An 8,206-nucleotide genomic window follows, 5' to 3' on the forward strand; every position below is an offset into this window, starting at 1 on the left:
AGTCACATCTGCGCGTACTGGTTAAGGATCCCCGACCAAACGCAATGTCGGCACAGTAAGTAAAAGTATCCGACATGATTTCAGCACCTTCTTCTGCCGAAAGGTCTTTGCGAGTGAAGTCTGTGGCCTGAGATGCAAATAATAAGCTAAAGAAGTTCCAGTCCGCGCCCTTAGTTTTATATCTAAAGCCACTACTGCAAAGCGTTGGACCCCGGGGTAATCCCGAGACAAATTCGTACACGATCAGGCGATGGTCACTACATGACGCATCCGGTAGGACACGCCACCTATCCAAGCTAACGTCCGAACTAGAAAGTGTGACGTCAATACAAGATTCGCCCATTTGGCTGCAAAAAGTAGGTGGTGCATCAGGGGTGTTATGTATGGAGAGATTCATTTCGGCAATGAATTCTTCAACGGCACAACGCCGCTCCATGTCAGTAGCCCTAACTTTGCCATACCATAAGGATGAAGACGCATTAACGTCGGCGCCAATTATAATTTTGGAGCCCGCAAGCGACTGCAAGACGTGACGGAGGTGATGAATGTGAGGAGTAACTGAGTCAGAATATTGAAAGTAACAGCTCACAGCGTAAAGTTTAAAGTTTTCTGAGGCAATCTCCGCCACGGCACAGTGTGACGTCATTAAATTAGTTATAGATGTTACTGTGAAATTAGATGATCTCGTGACGTAAATTCCAGCTCGTGACCTACTGTTCAGCTGCACTACCCTGTGCCTTAAGTGGGCATTTTGATACTGTTCTTGAACAAGTACAATGTCAAGCTGATAGTCGACTATTAGTTTGTCTAACTCGGACGTCGCAACCCTGTCGTTATGTAGATTTAGTTGCCCTATAGTCAACCTATCCATATTATTATTTAATAGGTGGTGTTTAATATGAGTTGTTCGAGTTTAGCTTTGTAGGTGCCACACTCGGGCGAACCACAACGGTGGTCGTGAGGTTTTTTGAAACGTTTGCACGCCACGCATGTTGGAATAAAATTTTTATTATTTATATGAGGGCAGTCGTGTGATTCATGCGCCTCAGCACAATTACCGCAGGTGGGTGTTTTAACCGTGCAATGTTTCCTAACGTGGCCGAACTGCTGACACAAGTGGCATTTAACTAATTCTACATCGTCTATGAATCGGCAAGTAGCCCAATCTATAAAAAGTTTATCTTTTGTCGTAACAAGATGTTTACGTATATTAGCGTCTAGTTCAATGCCAACCCACTTACGACCGTTTTGCAAAGTACGCCGGCGGGTAATTTTACAAGATTTAATAAAATCTTGCTCCTTTACTTCGATTTCCCCACTAATATTTTGACGATACAGTGAGGTCAAAAACGCGGCGTCCTCCATAGAACCCGGGATGTCCTTGACAAGGATACGCGGCCTACGACCTTTTGGCTTTTCCAAACGCAAACCGGCGGTACGAATCGCTGCTACGGACTCAAGCTTCTTTATCTGCCGCTCGTCAGCAACACGCAATACGACACCCGACTTCGCGGTTTTTTTAACTCCTACAATTTGAAAACCGTCGTCGCAAGGTTTAATCGCCTTCATAAGCGCCTGTTTAGTCGCCGATGACGACGCAAAATCAGCTGAGCGCTCGGTTGTGGGGTAGGCGACAACACACGGAAGCGGCGCGCGGGATTCCATCGCGGGCGCGATCTTGCTGGGCAAACGCAGTTTTAACGATTCGGCATACGAGAGCTTATTTTGCACCGGCTTACTGTCCGCTATCACTGATGATGACGTTTTAAATTTATCCAACTCGCGTTCCGTGTTCGACAGCTTCGTCTCGACGCAGGACGATTTCACCGCCAAAATCGCGACAATACCCGTGACGCGCTGGGTTAACTCAACGATCGTTGTTTTGCTGCCTGTGGCTAAACGCGAATCGAGCACGACTTCATTAATTTTCGACAATAGTTGTGTTGCCTCAGTCATAAGGTCTGTGTAGCCCTTATTACTCTCACTCGCCGGGGATGACAAATTCGGTGAAACGCAGGTTTGTACACGCTTGGACGACCTATCCTCGGGAGTCGCGTACGTTGGAGATTCGATCTCGCTGAATAACCGCTTTGAGCTACACGGCGGCGATCGCGGAGTTAATCGGCTTTTTCGAAATCCGTCACGATCGGGCGGGTCATTATGCGACGACATCGTTTATTATTAAGTATATAATTCTCGGCAACAATTGGAAATAAAACTTCGTACGAATATAAAGAAATAAACTATAAAATTACACACAAGTTTATATCTTGCCACCCGCAATAAAAGAAATAAATGGACTTACCGAAAATGTGCTGCATAAAACGTAATTACGTGGATTAATTCGCCTAACTACTTACTTATACCACACTCAGACACAGGGCACACAACATAAACAACACAAACCGGAATAGGCCACGGAGATAGCAAAAAAAAAAAAAATAAAAGAAATAATTAACAGCGATAAGAGCACCACTGCACCGTGCGCGCGCGCGGAGGGGAGTGTGAGCTACAGTCTATCCAACCCGGTTTAAGTTTGAAACCGCAATCGCGTCAACTCGTGTCCAGTTCGAGTGAGTACGAATGCGATGCAATGCGAATAAGCTGATGCGGGCTGAACGCTCCGCCCGAATGAATAACGAACGGATCCGAGTTATCCTGAAACCGAATGAAGTTGCTGACGCCGACCGACGGTGACGCGACGCGACGAGTTGCATGTCAAATGGTGGCGCCAAATTTTCATTCCGTTTTGTTTTCAGTTAATATTAAGTTGTATTATTTGAACTACTAAAAGTAACAAGTGAGTGTTTTAATCATGAAAAGGTAAGAAACAATTTCAGAGAGTCTTACGAGTAAAGGAGCAACGTCGTACGGTAACACATCACTAAATTTAGCGATGGTATTTGTGATCAGCATTACCAGTAGTTCTGGTAAGTTTTCGTTGGGCAATGTGTGAGCTTTATTTAGTCCACAACCATTAGGGAGAGATGGTGTCGGTTCTCTAATTAAGTCGTAATGAGCACGACGGTCATAACCCTCCGGAAGGGGAGTCCTCTCACGGCGGGGAATTTGGACTGTTTTGCGGTAAGACATCTTTTGAGGGGTGGAACTAGGAGTTGTGTAGGGAGATGATGGGATCTGTACAAGTTGGGGTGGAGATGGGGCAGACAGGGTTTTAGCAACGTCAGAGTAGGCCCGTCTTATAGACGGTTCCTGTGCAGAGGCTTCCATATACGAGATACTCTGTTCTGACATTATTTTTTTAATGCGCTTTTGTCTGTCGAATTCAGGGCAGGATGGGTCAGTGGCTAGATGTCTCCCTGTACACAGGAGGCATCTGACACGGTCAGGGGAAATATCGTAGTTGTCTCCTGAATGTGACTGTCCACACTTGAAACAACGGGCATTTGATTGGCAATCACTCTGTACATGACCGAACCTAAGGCATTTTCTGCATTGGATGGTCGGGAGTTGGTATACCTCCACAACCAAAGAGGTATAGAATGCAAAGATTTTTTTGGGGAGGGATTGGCCCTCAAATGTTAGTACCACAGACTGTGTGGGCAGCCAAGAAGACGACCCATCGTCTTTTTTTATTTTTCGATTGAGTCTACGAGCTTTTACTATTTTACCGTACCCTTCTTTATATTCTGTGGCACTTACAAATTCCTCCATTGTCCATTCTGTTGGGACGCCACGAACTAAACCCAGTCGGGAAACGTTGTAGGAAGGTATCTCCGCTTTAAGTTTGTGCTTATTTAACAGTTTATGGTCTAAAAACTCGTTAGCTGCCTTAGCGGAGTTAAATTCAACCGATAATCTATTACGGCCAACAGCTCTGATACCATCTTTTTTTACGCTTACTACACCACCCTCCACCAGAAACGCTCCTAACCTTATAGGTTTTAAACTAACACCAGAATTTGGGGAAAAAATGTGGAACGCTTCACGATTTTGCGTGTCAACCTTGCGCAGGGGCCATGCTAATCTTCTCTGTATCGTTCCAATTTTAGTATATGTACTGCCGAAGCAAGTACAAACATATACTTGGTGCCGATCGATGTCATTGATTGCATGTCAATGTCAAGTCAGAGTTGCACAGATGGCCCACCCGAGATACCAGATCACTGTCATGACATGACAACAACAGCCCAAAGTTCTGTTACCCACTATACAGCTGCAGTAATATGAAAGTATGTCATCTAAATGATTGATTGTAGGCTCGGTTTCATATAAAATATAAACATAGTATCTTTTTTGGCCGATATGTCTCGACTTCGCCTAAAAGATTGACTCGTTCGAGATCTGGGCACACTTCAATATTGTAAATACCATTTGCTCTAATATGCTCTCCATAATATGACCGAGCTCGTTTTACTTGATATGGTCCTAATGCCATCAATATTAATTGACTATAGTCCAATATTGGAAAATGCTCCAATAGGGGCAGGTTGCCATCCACTCTTAAGGACATTGATCGTTGCCTATTCAAATTATTTTCCCTTACAAAGATTCCCAAACTGTTAGGCTGATCCATAAAACGTACTACTCTTTGTATTATTTCATCCGAGTTTGGACTATCCTCGATTGGTATATGATATTTATTAATCCAGGCTGCAGCTATTTTGAAATCTTCCATCAGGTGGGGTGTAGCTAAATTAAAAAATCGTTATCGAAATAATTTAAAATCGCGTTTAAAGCGGCCATTGACCACTTCTACGACCCACCTGCATAGTGTTACTTTTCTGCTTTTGTTTGCTTGTTCAGTACTTAATTGTCTTTGACCATGATCCGGTGACTCAGGTTTATGGATTTGATAGCCTAACCTTTGTAGCAGTGGTATGGCATCTCTGAACCCCCTATCTAAAATAAATATATCATTAGGCTGAAAGAGCTGTCGATACAGACTGTCTTCGGCTTCAAACAAATGATTCATAATCTCGGCATCAGTTTGAGTAGCAGCATATGGTCCAACAACATCAATAATATGTCCATCACACGAAACAATCATAAATGGTTTAACTAAATTAGCATATTTGTGCAGGCTGTATGTTTTTTCTGGAACAGATAATTTGAACTTTTTTGTAAGTATACATAAGTGCCATCAAATATGGCAATAGCAGGTCTATTTTGCTCATTACCAAAGACAGCATTTGATATGCTCAAATTCCTGTTTACAATGTCCGTATGATTTATATGGCTCGGGCCTATATAATTAGGTACTAATGCATTAAATATTCTCTAATTTTATTTAGCATTGCTGTTACTGTGGGACGTGACACATCAAAAAGTGTTGCAAGTCGTCGGTCAGACTCCCCTGTTCTTAATTTAGCTAAATAAAGAGCCAACGCATTTTTAGGCCTTTTAAAAGAGAGGGCAGGCAAGATGCTAAATAAATTCAAAAAATCTACGATTGTCAAACCTGTCCAATAATGGCATAAATCATTTGGCATTTCAGAAACCTTCACAAAATTAAATATTAACAGTTCTGATTTTGCGATAGATATTATATCTTCAATTTGATCTGCTGTAAAATTCGAGTATATATTATTATTTTCCAGCAGCAAGTGCCAAACATTCATGTTTAAATGTAAGTCACATACCTTCGTATAACGAAGGATATAAAAATTATATTTTATAATAGGCATTTGTTTTATAAATGCTGGAATTACGTATAGCTGTTCTTCAGTAATACAACCATTAAATACACAGTGTCTAGAGGTGTTTGCAGCCCTTTTATATTAGTTACTACCTGCAATGGCGTAAGTGTCGCCGCAAAAAGACTATTTTCGTCACCTTCTGCATCTGAGAATGACTGTTTATATAAAGATTGCCCAGTGCTTCCATCAAAGCTCCAGTTACCCCTTAAAATGAAATCTGCTGCTTGAATACTTTTTGGTGCAATAGTTGATAAGGACATCATCACATAATTTAATCACCTGAGTAAAAGTGTGTGTACGGGTCGGAGGGATCAGGCTGTGGATCTATTCCTCGACGCACCCGTGATGTGGTCAGGGAGCCAGTGGACTGTATGATGTTGTGGAGAGAAATAATTCTTGTACTGATTTTACTCAATACTTTAATTTCCCATAGGTTACAAATGATATTAACACCGTAGTGGATTGGCTTACGCGACTACTTAATCGACATTACACACTCTGGCGATACATTTAACGTTACATAAAAGGTTCATTACGACACTTACATAATGACGTTCATTGACACACTGAGGACGTCTCGAAAGGAGTCGTCCTTATATAGGCGGGCCGCGCAAACAAGATCGTTCCTGTCCTGGGCCAACGTCGCGGGCGTTCTGCGTTACAAACAAGTTTGTGCCAGTTTAAACTAGACAGCGGCGGCGCGGAACAAAGGATCGCCACCGCTCACCTTTGATATTCGTGTTTAAACATGCTTTTTAACAGGAACGATCAGGTTTGATACATGTCGCGGGCGGCTCGCCACCTTACATTGCTGTCGTGCACATTTCTCCCGCCGTCGCCATCAGGCGACTCCTTGGTGGGCACGACAATGCGCTCCGCTGGTCTTCGGAGTACGAGTCTTCTGGTCGTACCACTCTTACCTTTCCCATCTTCATCTGGTAGCACCTGCGTTACCATTCCTTTGGGCCAGGTGTTACATGGAATGTCGGGGTCGGAGATCACGACGACGTCTCCAACCTTGGGTGATGTGCTGCTGCCGAGGGTTCCCGCCGGTTTCAAAGGCGCGGCAGGCACTTACATTCCCATCTTCGCCAAATCGGCGACACCGGTACGAGCTTCCAGCTTATAGACCACGCATGTGACTCACTACCTAAAGCGCTTTCACCTAAGTCCCTATCAGCCGCTTAGGTAGCGTTGTCACTGCATACATGTAAGACTAACCTATACTTAAAAGCTAATCTATACTTTTACCTATACCTAAACATTAAACTATACCTGTACCTATACCTAGACCTAAACCTATATCTATAAACTACTACCTAATTATAGACTGTCTAGGAGTGGCGCTAGCTAAAACTACGCAAAGTGAGCTAGCTATTCCTATACTCTTTACACATAACACTAGTAAATAAGGTTCTTTTTCTTTTGAGCCTATCTACATCTACCAATATAGGACCATAATGATTTAAACGGGGGTACGGGCACGTAGCATTCCCGTCATCACGTAAACTACTATGCAACTTCTTATACTTGCTCTTACGTGCGGATACAAGAGGGTTTATTATGACTTTGTTCACTTTCTGTGGCGCTTTGATTTTCCCGCGCAAACGTGAAGTACCTGCGCCAGCGCTGCTTGTACTTAGCACTGATAAGGAACTGTCGCACGGCGTCGCTCTGTTGTCCTGTGTGGCGGCGATCACTCTTGATTCCTTGGCGCGTTGTTCGTTCTTATCTAGGCGTTCTATGGTGCCTAGATGAGACTTGAGTACTGTAGGTGCTTGTTGTTTTTTCTTCCTGAAGTTAACATCGGGTAATCTTCGACTCTTCTATTTTAGGATACCTAAGGTTCGCTGTTCTAGGTCCTCACTAGGTATCCTAGGTTCTAAGCATACCGGTTCTTTGACTAATGTGGCCGCAGAATGTATTTGTAATTTTGTTTACTGAGTACCGACATCCATGTAATACCCAACCGAGTTTCGTATACGATGCTACTGGTTGGTCGCGCGTACCTGTCCGTGTCTTCGTGGCTACTAACAAATGTCAGTTATCTTGTCCTATTAAGATCATCGGTTGCGCGCTATCATAAACAAGAGTGCTACGTATATCATCTAAATGCTTACAATTCTTGATATCTTCGGTATGTACAGTCTGCGCCGTGACTTCCAACCTAGTTACGGTGCGCGCCGCCTCTATCTTTTGTGGGGCGCTATGGTACTTGCCTTGTATGTGGAGGCTCACGGTACGGCTTCGCTCGTGCTTGAACTCTGTGCCTAAGCCTTGTATGCACATAGGACTTTCTGGCCCATCTGCACCTAGGATATCTGCTGCTGACGCGTCTAACAAGGTGACTGTACTCCCATCGTCTAACAAGGCGTATGTATGTATACTAGCATGTGGTCCGCTCAATGTCACAGGAACTATCTTCAAATACGCGCGGCGATTGTGACGCGAAGTTGTTTCCCGCGCTGACGTCACGGTTTCGTGTGTCGTCATCGCTGGCGGCGCGGGCGCCGCTGTGTTTACATTACGCTCTTTGTGCAACAGTT

General features: G+C 43.7%; 1 non-coding gene across 1 annotated transcript; it reads right to left on the reverse strand.

Moving 5' to 3' along the window:
- Nucleotides 1-3,930: 3,930 nt before the first annotated feature.
- Nucleotides 3,931-4,037, reverse strand: LOC118271528 (U6 spliceosomal RNA). Its single transcript, XR_004783314.2, has one exon. It is a non-coding gene; the product is annotated as a U6 spliceosomal RNA (small nuclear RNA).
- Nucleotides 4,038-8,206: the final 4,169 nt, after the last annotated feature.

Source organism: Spodoptera frugiperda, chromosome 9 (assembly GCF_023101765.2).
Source record: "Spodoptera frugiperda isolate SF20-4 chromosome 9, AGI-APGP_CSIRO_Sfru_2.0, whole genome shotgun sequence".
NCBI lineage: Eukaryota > Metazoa > Arthropoda > Insecta > Lepidoptera > Noctuidae > Spodoptera > Spodoptera frugiperda.